A 12,978-nucleotide genomic window follows, 5' to 3' on the forward strand; every position below is an offset into this window, starting at 1 on the left:
AAATATAACACATATTTGAAAAGTGCTGTTCCATTAACTTACACTAGCAGGTTGTGGTTTAATGTCTATTTCAGACATATTATGTGGTGCCTGCATTTCTAGGTTTGTAACACATGTCAGTCGGTTTATTAGTTACCATGGAAATGAAATGCAAAACTGAACTGGAAGGACCAGTTTCCTCTTTTTCACTCTGGTCTTTGACCAAACTGAATAAATCTAAATAATGACTGCAATGTAAAAAAAAAAAAAATCAATATCAGCAACTGCAAAGAATTTTTCACAAAATTTTATTTTGTTTTCTAATGGCCAACAAGAACAAATAGTTTAAATATTTTGTGATAGATTTTTAAAGTGTATATATTAGAAAAAAATAACCAACTGCCGCATCGTCATAGTTTTTGGTGTTCGTATTTAAGTCCCCTTGGGTCAGCGGGCTAATTTTTATTCTAGGGTTTGATTTAATTAGTTGAATACTTCATAATATGTTGTTTCATTTTAAAGTCTGAAAATTTGGAGATATTTTATTTTGTATAAACAGTCTGTATCCAACTAGCAGGATTAATCCTTTTCAGTGGTCTACTTTTATTTCAACCAGATGGGGGTGTTGTTAACCATTCATTCTCTGACTGATATACAAAAGTTTTCCTGTATGAAATCACAGAGTTTGAGGTGCACCATCAAAAAAGTAAAAGCTCTTGGGCCCATTTCACTAAACTCTTGCAACTGTGTGGTTTTGCAGTGCAATGCAAACAGACTTGCAAGGATGAAGCAATGTTGATTAAGATAGCTTAAGAGAGCTTTGTGAACTAGAAAGAAATGTTTTATTTAATGACGTACTCAACACATTTTATTTACGGTTATATGGGTTTCAGACATATGGTTAAGGACCACACAGATATTGAGAGAGGAAACCTGCTGTCGCCACTTCATGGGCTACTCTTTTTAATTAGCAGCAAGGCATCTTTTATATGCACCATCCCACAGACATGGTAGTACATACCACAGCCTTTGATATACCAGTCGTGGTGTACTGGCTGGAACAAGAAATAACCTAATGGACCCACTGACGGGGATCAATCCCACACCGACCGTGCATCGAGAGAGCACTGTACCACTGGGCTACATCCCACCCTTTTTTGTGAACTATGCCTCTGATTGGCAGTAATATATGACATACCGGTATATAGATTACTGGTGCAAATACTATTATCCATTTCTAATAAATTAATAGGGTTTTAGTGAACTATGCCTCTGATTGGCAGTAATATATGACATACCGGTATATAGATTACTGGTGCAAATACTATTATCCATTTCTAATAAATTAATAGGGTTTTAGTGAACTATGCCTCTGATTGGCAGTAATATATGACATACCGGTATATAGATTACTGGTGCAAATACTATTATCCATTTCTAATAAATTAATAGGGTTTTAGTGAACTATGCCTCTGATTGGCAGTAATATATGACATACCGGTATATAGATTACTGGTGCAAATACTATTATCCATTTCTAATAAATTAATAGGGTTTTAGTGAACTATGCCTCTGATTGGCAGTAATATATGACATACCGGTATATAGATTACTGGTGCAAATACTATTATCCATTTCTAATAAATTAATAGGGTTTTAGTGAACTATGCCTCTGATTGGCAGTAATATATGACATACCGGTATATAGATTACTGGTGCAAATACTATTATCCATTTCTAATAAATTAATAGGGTTTTAGTGAACTATGCCTCTGATTGGCAGTAATATATGACATACTGGTATATAGATTACTGGTGCAAATACTATTATCCATTTCTAATAAATTAATAGGGTTTTAGTGAACTATGCCTCTGATTGGCAGTAATATATGACATACTGGTATATAGATTACTGGTGCAAATACTATTATCCATTTCTAATAAATTAATAGGGTTTTATTTAGTATACAGTTGTTATGCAGCATACACTAAATATTAAATCCACATGGTAAAGTAAAAAACCAGAAACAATGTAGGACAATGAAGTTTGGTTTGTTTAATGACACCGCTAGAGCACATTGATTTATTAATCATCGGCTATTGGATGATAAACATATGGTCATTTTGACACAGTCATAGAGAGGAAACCCACTATATTTTTCCATTAGTAGCAAAGGATCTTTTATATGCACCATTCCACAGACAGGATAGCATATACCACGGCCTTTGATATACCAGTCATGGTGCACTGGCTGGAATGAGAAATAGCCCAATGGGCCCACCGATGGAGATCGATCCTAGATCGACTGTGCATCAGACTTATGCTTTACCACTGAGGTACATCCCACCCCATGTAGGACAAATTAGGGTTGCTAATGAAAGCATAATTTTCATAAATTAAATGCCATGTTACACTCCTTCCATATTCTAACAGGCAGATTAAATGTGAGGTGCCACAAGTTTTATTGGTATATTATCTGGATATGTTGATAAATTTCTTATATCAGTTTGATTAGAAATTGTTAACATTACTGGTGATGGGTATTGATTTGGTTCACCAGAACCTTAAAGGTCATTGTCTTTAAAAACAAATGTGTGTTAAAAATGTTCAAGCTACTCAGAATAGCTTACATGTACAGCTTACAGTGGGTTTCTTCTGTACTATTAGACATATTGTTAGAAATACCATACAGGGATATTTAACCCTTACAAGCCACTATTGAAACCATGCTAACCCTCTCTCTCATTCTTGGTCTCATTCTTGGTCTTTATCTTGCTCTCATGCTCTCATTCTCATTCTCGCCCCTCTTTCTTCTCTCAATATCTCACATATATTAAGCAAACATTCCTATTTTTACTCTCAAAAGTGGTTACATCACAAAAGAAAAGAAAGGAAATGGTTTATTTAACTACACACTGAACACATTTTATTTAAGGTTATATGGCATCGGACATATGAATGAATGAATGAATGAATGAATGTTTAACGACACCCAAGCACGAAAAACACATCGGCTATTGGGTGTCAAACCATGGAAATGCAAACAAATAAAGTGATGATCAACATCAATATAAAAATTCAAGACCTAAACAAAAACAGTGTAAAGAACTGTGCAAAAACAGAAACATCATAGAATTTTATGGATACTGAATTTTACTCAAAACCTCAATTTTGTGCTGTCTTGGCCATTCTCAAAGAGAATGTTACACCCCTGCACCACGGTGAGGTCGGACATATGATTAAGGACCACACAGATACTGAGGGAGGAAGCCTGCTGTCACCACTTCATGGGCTACTCTTTTCGATTAGCAGCAAGGGATCTTTTATATGCACAATCCCACAGACAGGGTAGCACATATCATGGCCTTTGATGTACCAGTCATGGTGAGCTGGCTGGAGCGAGAAAGAAAATAAGAGTCTATTAAGTTGAGACAAGGATTGGAATGTGGAAATAGACAGCAAAAGAAGTTGAAAGATAGATAGGATGTGCTGCCAGATTGGGAAGAAACAGATGGAATTCAATAGGAAAAAAAGAAATGGGCAGTGTCCAATTAAACAAAACAATTTTGTTTTTACTATTTAAAATTAATTTGCTATTAAAATTGTATGACATATAACTTATTTCTGTATTAATGTTTAAACAAAAAATATATGACAAAGACTGATCTCATTTTGGTGTCAAACATTATTAATACCCTTATTTTGTGCTTTAGTAATTGATAACTGAGAAAATATTTATTACAATAGTTTTGTCTTTCGTGTGATCAAAACTGATGGATGAGTGGTTTGTACCACATCAATCATGCTGGTGTGTTACATGTTACAAGAAAATGAAGCCCACCATCTTTATCATTAGTGTCAACTGTTTAAATGATTGTATCATTAATGCACATTTCTTGTCATTTACATTGATAATGGGTGAGAGAGTGGGTGTAAACTGGGTGAAATGGAGATTGTTTCTATTTATTTTTCAAATTCAAACATTGAAACATTTTAGGTTATTGTATATCTTCACCTATTACATATTAGTCAATCTTAGCTATAAGTTGAGTTCCTAATTTCAAGCCCTGAAAACATTTTTTTAATTGACCTATTTAAATTGACCCTTGATAATCACAATAAAATCTTGCAATATTGTCCCCAAAATTTGAATTTTCTGATAAGTTGACACCCCAAGTTATGAAATATTATTCTGATGAAAAAAGGAAACTGACTTATAGGCAAAGACATATGGTAATCAAATATAATAAAATTGGTTGAGATTAGTGGGTAGAGCCAAATTATCATTTAAAAAATATATATATATATATATATATATATTCTAGCTTAATGTTCCATCTGGGATCGATCTCTGTCAGTGGGTCTATTGGGATATCTCATTTCAGTCAGTGCACCACGACTGGTATATCAAAGGCCATGGCATGTGCTATCCTGTCTGTGAGAAAGTTCATATAAAAGATCCCTTGCTGTATTAGGAAAAATGTAGCAGGTTTCCTCTGATGATTACGTGTCAGAATTACCAAATGTTTGACATCCAATAGCCAATGATTAATAAATCAATGTGCTCTAGTGGTGTCGTTAAACAAAACAAACTTTAACATTGTTTTCTCCCAATTGTTTTTCAGTTTGTGACTGGCATTCAGAAGACTGTGTGGGTGACATACAAAATGAGGGTAGATTTCCTCTCTTTGAACATTGTTAATTAATGTTCAAGCCAGATGATTTCTTAATACCATTCAGAAAATATCCATATTGATTTGTTTTAAATAACATGGCGTGTAACAGAAGGCTGATGGCCAACAAGTTTTATGAGATTTAGCACATGCTGATAAAGAAATCCCTCACTCTAATATAATATTTTCTCTCTATCATATGATATTCACAGAGAGATTTGCAAAGCATTAGAGGGGAAAACCATTTTGCCAGAGAACTTCAGACTCCACATATCTGAGTGCCATATCCATTTTTTTGTCTTAAATGTAAGAAAGGAAAGGAAAATGTCAGGAAAGAAAGGAATCGTTATATAACTAAAACTGAGCACATTGTTGAAATTTCATTTCATTTATACTGTACTTAGTTTCCTGTTTATATCCAATTAAGGTTCAAGCATGCTACTCTGGGCACATCTCAGCTACCTGGGCTGTCTGTCCAGGACAATGGATTAATGGTTTAACTGTTAGTCATTAATTACCAAGAGAGAAGTCGGTGTAGTGGTTTACACCTACTATACCCAATGAGTTGTTAAAACCCACTCTGGGTGTAAGCTGGTAGCAGGGTATAAACCCAGTACCTACCAGCCAGCAAAAGATAATTGTGACAGTTTAATGCTCAAAACAAACAAACTGCAATCACATTAAAAATATATATTATACACTGTATTATCAAAATGAAGTGAAATTAAACAAAATAATTTGGTTTAAAAATGATAAAATAAATATGAATGGATGGATGGATGGATGGAGGCATCCATGGAGGCATCGATGGATGTATGGTTGTATGGATGGTTGTATGGATGATTGGATGGATGGATGGATGGATGGATGGATGGATGGATGGATGGATGGATGGATGGATGGATGGATGGATGGATGGATAACCAATGATTAATGAATCAATGTGCTCTAGTGGTGTCATTAAACAATACAACTTCAACATATAAGTTTGTTTAAAATGGAGATTAATACATTTTACATTAACATAGCCAACTGATATAAAAAAATAATAATTAAGAAATCAATACTAAATGATGGTCTAAATGATCAAATAATAGAAATACACATGTACATGTACCCAAGACTTTTTCATCGACAACAGATACCCATTAATTAGCCAATGGTTAATATCATACATTTGTTTTTATTTTCGTTTAAAAGCCCTTCCTCACCAAAAACAATCTGTCATAAATAAACCCTCATACATCTGACTATTCACAAAAAAAAAACCCACATAATAAAACTCATAGACATCTGACTGAGTCTTCACAAGAAAAGCACCCAATAATACCCATACATCTGACTAACTCTTCACATAAACATCTATTCATAGATAATAATTAAGTGCTAACTATCTGAGAGTTCGAAGTAACACTGGTGCCACAAAATCATGTGACAGGTCCAGAAATAGGGTTGTCTAGCTCAGACCATATCACCGTCTGGTGCTAAAAGTAAAATGTACCACTGTCTGTTGAAGCATATAATTTTTAGTAATTATATTGTTTATTTTGTTTATTTAATAATATTTTAAATTAAAATTTAATTTACTCAATGATAATATGTTCTTTGTTCATGACTCGATCATTCAAACTTTAGAACATATTTCCTATATTAATTTTAGGTATGAATTATTTTTAATGTGTATTATCTTTCTAGGGATTACACATTATTTATTGGTAACTAGTTTCACACAGACTTTCTCATAATGAATAAATTTAACATACAAATAAAGATGTCAAAATTATAAAATAATTGGGTTAAAATTTTACTTTTTTTTTTTTTTAACATATGTTATTATTATTATTAATATTATTATTTAAATGAAGTCTCCCTCCTGTTAAAAACTTCACTCTCTGAAATATTTAGAGCAAAATGACTTCACCCTAAAAATCCACACACACACACACACACACATATATATATATATATATATATATATATATATATATATATATATCTGACTGAATTGCATCTGACACATCACAAAAAACATATAATAAATGTTTAACTTTTTTGCATTTGAATAGCAGAAAAAGTTTATAATATAGAACCTTGAAAATGTGCACAAAATTCATTATGCTGTGTATTGATTTAAATTTTCATTTTGATATACAGTTTACTTTTAAAATGGTTCATGGTATGCAAATTAATATTTAAAAAATGCTACACCAAGGACAAGCTACTCAGCATCTTCAATATGAGTTGACTCACTTGACTGGGCCACCATATTTTTATCTTCTTCCATGCCCACAATTTTGCACTTCCTTACTTCATTGAGTTATCTTTTTTGCCTACACTTTGAGATTTGCCTTGTTATGTCCCTAGACTGCAACCATATAAACTATTCAATATAGGACGATTGTCTCCCAGAGAAAGTCAACAGCAATTAATTGTGCATACAGATTTATTATAGAAAAGCTTAAAAAGGAAATCTCAAATGTTGGGAGAAAAAAGAACTGTCAAACAAATAAAGAAGAATATTTCATCTTTGAAAAAACAGACTATGGGATGTAGAAAAAGAAATGCTGGGCCAATATAGACCATCATCTTTAGTACAAACAATAGCTTTTGAGTAGGTTCTCATTGGCATAGCATTTTTGGACATTATGTTTTGTATCATATGCCATTTAAAAAATAAGCCACATATGAAAATGGAATTTTTACTATGAACACACGCCACAATACACTGTTTTTAAGCAAAATTTAAGTGTTCTGCATTGCATTTCCAATATTCTACTTCAAAAAGTATAAAAAAATTTAATATAAAATTACCCAGCACAACTGATCCAATACAAATCTATACAATAAAACCCATTATACTAGTACATCTAACTGCTCATGATAAAACTTGGTGGTCTCTCACCAATTCCTGCCATAGCTGCGATAGCACTCACGATGCTGATTACTGTGTCCACATCACAAGGTGACAATCTTTGTGAACTATTCCTGCAGTGTTGTCCTATCTCTGGTCAGACCAGCCTCTGACAAACAAGTTCAAATTTCTCCCAGCCTCCAGTCCCTTGGACAACTCAAGTCTCATATTTCATGTGGAGAACTTTCTAAATACCAGTCATCTTAAAGGTACGAGTAGCATCAGTATTAAAAATACCATCAGTCGTATCAAAAAGAAATCAAAGGTAGTGGGATTATAAATACCTGTGATAATGTTGTTGTTGTTTTGGGTTTTGATTTTCTATATATTTTTTTTTTTTTTCAATTTTTTTTTTTTTTTTTTTTTTTGTGATAATAGTATTGAAGCAGGGATTTAAAAAAAAAAATAGTTTTTAGTGATACGGATCACCTCTTTTTTATAAAAATAATAAATATGTGATATATATAAAAAAAAAAGCAATTGAGACAACTATCAATATTGTATTATTCTTTTACAGTTTGTTTTCTGTTATGTATATCATAGATGCCAAATGTACATTTTGTAGAAACCATCATTGCACAATTAACATCAGTATGGTATCTAAAAGTAAAATGGTATAATTTGTTATATAATCCAATTAACAATGTTATATTTATCACTTATTATTAATATTATTAACATTATTATTATTATTATTACTAACATTAACATTATATTATTAACATTAATAATAATATTAACATTATTAACATTAACATTATTATTATTATTATTATTATTATTGACAATATTAATATTATTACTTAAAGCAACTCTTTGTAGAACAATATTAAAAACTACATTTCAAGATTTGTTAAAAAAAACCCTATACTATTAGTTGTGAAAAGAAAGGAATGTTTGTTTAATGATGCCTCAGAACCTTTTAAACTATCACTATTTGGTTTGAGTTTTGTCCAATATTTGTTTACGAGAGGAAACCCACTGCTGTCATATATAGGCTACTTCTACTGAAAACCAGCAAGATATGGTTACGACAAGAACCCCCCCCCCCCCCCCCCCCCAGTACATTGAAGGAAGTTGATCTTATGATGCATCACCTCTCAGGCAAGTGTTTTGCTACTGAACTACATCCCAACCCCCCACCCTCACTGAAAAAACTTAATGCAAAGATTATACAAAAATGGATGCAATATTCTCAAGACAAATTGCTTACTTAAATCTGGATGACCTTTACAGACTATGTACACCACTGGGAACGTGCATGTCACAGAAATTGTCATTGAATCTGCTACAGCTATTACAATTAGTATCAAATTGTCATTGACAAAGCTCTTACACGCTCCAAAATGTCCTCTGGGCAGCACAATTGCCAGTCGCACAACAGATAAACAAATATTTCATGACTGTAACAGTAAAAGAAATTGTCTTAAGGAAATGGTTTCATTATTTGTCATTTGGAATGGAAATAACAGGGGAAAAAATAACCAAAAAAACACATCCTAAAGACAATCAATTCTTTACTGGTGTGTGACGTTTTGGCAGAAATGAATAATAGGGTACTAAGAGAAATAATGTGTTTGGTGACATGGAATCTTTAGTGTCCTAATAAAAATTAATTTTGTGTTATGTAGGAGGCAAATTTTTATTAGAAATTTGTAAAAAAGCATGTTTACTTTATAAATCAAATAAGGTAATGAATCAAGCAGCAAGTACTGTGTGACCTATGAATAGTGTAGTATTAAAGCTGAAGTATTACATATAGTCCTCTAACATACTGTACTGTACATATGGTTTCTTGTTTAGAATATTTATTTCTATATGTTCAGTGTGTTCTTAGTTCTCAGGGCAGGATTTAGCTCAGTTGGTAGAGTGCTTGCCTCAGGTGCTTATATCATAGAGTCGAACCACCTCAGTGGACCCATTCTAGTGAGTTTTCCTGTCCCAACCAGTACTCCACAATTGGTATATCCAAAAGTCCATGGTATGTGTTGTCATGTCTATATGAAAGTGCCTATAGACGATTCCTTGCTGCTAAAGGAAAAATGTAGTTGATTTCCTCTAAGACCATGTTTCAAAATTACCAAATGTTTGACATCCAATAATTAATAATTTGATGTGATCTAGTGGTGGTGTTAAACAAAATAAACTTTAACTTACTTTCTCAGTTGTTCTAATGTTTGTAAAGTTCAGTATCTTGGTGTAATCATTTGGTCCAGAATTCTGATTAAACTGTGTTTTTAAAATACAATCTATTGAATCTGCAGGACGAGTGATAATTCCAAACACTAGTTATGCAATACAAAAATACTTGCAAAAGACGACGCGATCTTATTAAGCAAGCCAAATAGAGCTTTGTGAATTAGGCCCCAAATGTATATAGTGTGGGGGTGTGTGTGTGTGTGTGTGTGTGTGTGTGTTGAAACCTCCCCTGCTTATGATAAAAAAATATAACAAATTGGGGGGGGGGGGTAAATATGTTTTCCAGAAGACCATGACTCAACCCCCCTATAAACTTCACTCACCAGCCCCTACTAAAATTTCTGCATATGCACCTGATAAACATCTACTCAATTCCACATAAGATCTGAAGATGTGCTGTCCCAGACAAAGTTGTAGGCAATTATACATTCAGAAATAAATATCAAAAGGAAGGAAATGTTTTATTTAATGATGCACTCAACATATTTTAATTACGGCTATATGGCATCAGACATATGGTTACGGACCACACAGATATAGAGAGAGGAAACCTGCTGTTGCTACTTCATGGGCTACTCTTTTCAATTAGCAGCAAGGGATCAAATAAGTATAATTTATAAATCTGCATTTCTTTACTTCCTTGAAAGATCTTTTTCCCCAACACTTTGCGATTTCCTTTTTATGTCCCTTGACTGCAACCCTATGGTCTATTCAATACAGGACAGTCTCTCAGAGAAAAGCAATTAATTGTGCAGACAGGTTTATTGCAGAAAAGCTTAAAAAGGAACTCTCAACTATTGGGAGAAAAAAGAACACACAAACAAATAAAGAAGTTTATTTCATCCTGGAAAAATAGACTATGGGCTGTAGAAAAACGAAATGTTGGGCCAACTGACCATCATTTCAGATGTTGAGTAGGTTTTACACAAACATATCACACAGTGCTGTAAGAGAACCAATTACCTTTAATAATCCTTCAATTTTCAGTGGCGTAGGAAGGTGCCAAAAAGTGGGGGAGTGGGCACACTTTTATATTTACACACTTTTACACTATTATAAAGCAAATATAAAGCAAAAGATCTGAAAAGGGAGAGGCACATGCCCCCCTTGCCCCCCTTGCCCCCCCCCCCCCCCCCCCCGTTTCCTATGCCAGTGATTTTAGGGGGAAAAAATCGAAAAAAATTGCTTAACTATAAGTCACTGTCATTTGTTTGACTATAATACTATGTTTGTTGTAGAGTAACAGCTAAAGAACAACTGAACAACTATATAGTAAGTACAGTGAAACCCCTCTAAACCGGACACCCTTAGGACCAAGTAAAATGTCCGGTTTTCGAGGTATCTGATTTAGAGACATTAAGTTCTGTAGTGATTTTTTTTTTAAAGGACCGTAAAAAATGTCCGGTTTTGGGGGAATTCCGGTTTATAGAGGGTCCGGTTTTGAGAGGTTTCACTGTATTATATATTATTCACTTGGATGCATGTAATTATGAATTCCTGTTTTCAGAGTAATTCCTGGATGCATGCTGTCACGACATTATCACAATAACACACCAAAAGCAATGATTCCAATCAAGATTCCTATTCAGCAACTATAAAGGGGTCCTATAATGACACGACATGTCACCCCACACCATCTACAAAAACATGACACTGCAGGATACTAACCATCACGGCAACATTAATAAACTTCATCTTTTTCACCCTTTAAAATTGCTGTGGGAAGTAACGGTGAACAAGGTTGTTCATTTTTATGCTTGTATTCAGTATGGTTCAAGCATGGCTGTGTTGGGTAATTATTCTGAGCTGTCTCTGCAGGACAGTGAATTAAAACTTAGTTGTTAGTGGGTTGTGGTGGTCTTACACCATCTCACAGAGTTTCTAAAACCACTCTGTCTGTAGTACTAGGATGTAAGTCTGATATCTTTCAATTTTAACTCTCTGAAAACCACTCTGTCTGTAGTACTAGGATGTAAGTCTGATATCTTTCAATTTGAACTCTCTGAAAACCACTCTGTCTGTAGTACTAGGATGTAAGTCTGATATCTTTCAATTTGAACTCTCTGAAAACCACTCTGTCTGCAATTACTTTTAACCATCTATTTTTTTTTATAATTACTGTATAATGGAGATGTGTTTTATACCATCCATTCATACACACTAGAACAATAAGGTACTCAACTGGAATTGTTTTTATAACCTCACATATACCACATAGGAAGATGTTCCAACTCCAGACTTACTATAGTCTAATATCATGTGACATTACCAGAAAGATTAAATTCTTACTGCTTGGCTGTCTGGTCAATAAATTAACATTAAGTGAATTTTAAATTACAGGTCTGTTGTCTTTATGAAAGTCATTAATGATAATTAATAGACAGGTTCACATAGTGCAAGAAAGTAAACATATTCTGATTATGACCTTTAAGTGCAGTGTTGTCTATTTTACATCAGTTGATGCTCCAGTTAAGACAGAAATTAATTTGTGTATATGACACCTCAGCACATTTTAAGGAAAGGAAATGTTTTATTTAACAACACACTCAACACATTTTATTTTATGGTTATATGGCATCGGATATATGGTTATGGACCACACAGATATTGAGAGAGGAAACCCGCTATCACCACTTCATGGGCTACTCTTTTCAATTAGCAGCAAGGGATCTTTTATATGCACCATCACATAGACAGGATAGCACATACCACAGCCTTTGTTGTACCAGTTGTGGTGCACTGGCTGGAGCGAGAAATGCACATTTTAAACTACAGTTATTTGGTGTCTAACACATGGTTATTTGAACATTTGGTTGAGAAAAAGACAGAGAAGAAACCTGCTACCACATAGACTACTCCTACCAAAAAACAGCAGTAGATCTTTTATAATATTTTTCCAAACACAGAACAGTATATATCACAGCCTATGATGTATTAATAATGGGGCACTAAAATAAACCCAATGGGAAAGGAAGAAAGGATTGCTTTATTTAACAACACACTCAAATCATTTTAATTACAGTTACTCTTTCCATTTAGCAGCAAGGGATATTTTATATTCAGCATCTCACAGACAGGATAGTACATACCACATCCTCTGTTATACCAGTTATGAAGCACTGGTTGGAATGAGAAATAGACCAATGGGCCCACTGAAGGGAATTGATTCTAGACTGACCGTGCATCAGGTGAGTGCTTTACCACTAGGCTACATT

The sequence above is a fragment of the Gigantopelta aegis genome, chromosome 6 (genome assembly GCF_016097555.1).
Source record: "Gigantopelta aegis isolate Gae_Host chromosome 6, Gae_host_genome, whole genome shotgun sequence".
NCBI classification, from domain to species: Eukaryota; Metazoa; Mollusca; class Gastropoda; order Neomphalida; family Peltospiridae; genus Gigantopelta; species Gigantopelta aegis.